Source organism: Myotis brandtii, unplaced genomic scaffold (assembly GCF_000412655.1).
Source record: "Myotis brandtii unplaced genomic scaffold, ASM41265v1 scaffold4, whole genome shotgun sequence".
NCBI lineage: Eukaryota > Metazoa > Chordata > Mammalia > Chiroptera > Vespertilionidae > Myotis > Myotis brandtii.
This window is the reverse complement of record NW_005365371.1, coordinates 4,284,301-4,286,611: the sequence shown is the minus strand read 5'-3', so window position 1 is coordinate 4,286,611 and position 2,311 is coordinate 4,284,301. Positions and strand designations below refer to the sequence as shown.

At 46.3% G+C, this 2,311-nt stretch overlaps 1 protein-coding gene across 1 annotated transcript in view; it reads right to left on the bottom strand.

Annotated features, from left to right (window-relative positions):
* SENP5 (SUMO1/sentrin specific peptidase 5) overlaps positions 1 to 2,305 on the bottom strand; it is a 64,921-nt gene extending 62,616 nt beyond the window's left edge. Inside the window, exon 1 of the mRNA XM_005873169.2 lies at positions 2,092 to 2,305. The gene's annotated coding sequence lies outside the window, so the exon portion shown is untranslated. The remainder of the gene's footprint in view (positions 1 to 2,091) is intronic.
* Positions 2,306 to 2,311: the final 6 nt, after the last annotated feature.

Sequence of the window (2,311 nt, the reverse complement as noted above, 5' to 3'; positions counted from 1 at the left end):
GTATATATATATATATCCATGTATATATATAGATATATTCATCTCTATCTCCCCTTTACTCTCTCTCTAAAAATCAATAAAACATATCCTCAAATGAGGATTAAAAAAGATAAAAAAAATTGATTTATAAAGTGATATAGTCTTCATATTCTTCCAACAAACAAACCTAAACATTTAGTAAGAAATTTTACTGTAAAATCTACTTTCATCAAAGAGTATTAAGGAATCTAACTGCATAGAAAGCTATAAAAACTAGCCCTAACCGGTTTGGCTCAGTGGATAGAGCGTTGGCCTGGGGACTGAAAGGTCCCAGGTTCGATTCCGGTCAAGGGCATGTACCTTGGTTGCAGGCACATCCCCAGTGGGGGGTGTGCAGGAGGCAGCTGATCGATGTTTCTCTCTCATGTTTCTAACTCTCTATCCTTCTCCCTTCCTCTCTGTAAAAAATCAATAAAATATATTTTTTAAAAAAAAGAAAGCTATAAAAACTAATTTACACATACTGACTTAAATAACTTATTTGTAAGTTCTGGGCTCAAGGCACTACAAAACCTGAAATAATACTATTGATTCAAGTGAGATCCTTAAGGAAAGGAAGAGAAAGAGAAAGATATTAAGAAGACAACGAATTATTTGGGCATGACACTCATCTTTGAGTCTGTTTATAAACTAAAGTGTGAAACCTGATCTACATCTGTGTTTTCAAACCTTGAGTCACTTGAGAAGCTTTTTAAAAACTACGAATACCCAGGTTCCTCTTCAGATCCACTAAAGTAGTGTCCAGGCATGTGGGGTTTGGTTTGAATTCCCGACTATCTGATGTCCAGGTTTTGGAACCATTGGATGGATGACCCTCAATGTCCACTTCTTATCCATGTCTTAAAGTTCCAAATTGACAATGCTGTCAAAAGCACTGAAGATAGCACTTGGTTACACACTGCACGGCCGCCATCATCACATCCCACCAGGGAAAGAAAGCATTCTTAATTTGTCTGGGCAAACAATTATAAGAACTGGGACTACTCACTCAAGCCACTGACTGGATCTCCCGTCCCTCCTCCCCAAATACTTCTCTAACTTCGGGTCTATTAAATCTCACAGCAGTGAATGTTCTTCTCTCCAATACAGAGAAAGGCACCTCCTCAGACTGACTTAGAATTGTAATGCCCAGGCACTCAAAGGATTCAAATCCCTGTATTTATTATCTGCACATTTTCAATTAACATGAAATGTTTTAGAGGCAGAGTGAGGGGGTCCTCTGAAACACGTGCAAAGAATTCCTCCTAAATGAAACCCCTTCCAGTTTCCTCCTAGAAAGAGCCGGGGGGGGGGGGGGGGGGGGGGGGGGGGGGGCAAAGTTATTCTGAGTAAGGGGCGAAAGTGGTTTGGGTCATTCTTCATACACTAATAATGTTTCACGAATAAGCACGAGGCATCTGGGAGACCAGGAGACTCTGACGTCTTCCTAAATGCTGGCCAGCCCAAAGCAGGCTCTAACCACACAAGATCCTAGCATCTCCTCTGGCACCCCTCTCTCTAGTAAGCTTAGTTATTCTGGACAAAAGGCATCATTAGGAACCCACATCTATGTCCCGGATATTCTTAAACTGAGCGTAACTAGACCCCCCCAAACATTTCATTATCCATTTAACGTTCCACTTGCTTCATTCCGTTTAATTCTCGCTACGAATTTACACAGGTCCTATAAGAAAGCTCCACTTCACATGCAGTCAAAAATGTCCAAGTGTCTAGCACGAGATGAAAACCGCGACCAAATGGCAGGCGCTTCTCACACCCTCTTCCGCATCCCTCGGCTCCCAGCAGCGTGGCCAGACAGCGGAACTGGGGTGGCTGCTGCCCTTACAGGCAGAACAGGAAATCACGTTCCCACCGCCCTACCATTCAAGTGTGCCGTGCACGTTCACTAGCACAGGGTCCCAGGGGGGGGGGGGGGGGGGGGGGGGGGGGGGGGACACGACCCAGGGCAGGAAAGAAGCAGAACTGTCCGAATAAATAAAAACCCTTGACTTTGAAGACGGCAGGGGCTGGAGGCCCCCTAACAGCAATTCTTTCTCTCAGCGCTTTCCCTACCTTCATGAGGAGCTGCCGGGGGCGCTAGTTTTTTCTGCTTCTGCGTCGAACAGCTCGAACTGGAAAGAAACAGGAGGCCAGCGGTCCCTAGGGCCGAGCTCCCTCCCGCCCCGAGAAAGGTACAGCAGCGGCCCCAGGAGATCCGCTGCCTCCGTGGCGGACGTGGGAGGAGGGCAGCGCTTGAGGCCTCCAGGCCGGGGCGCTGAGCTGGCGCGCACGG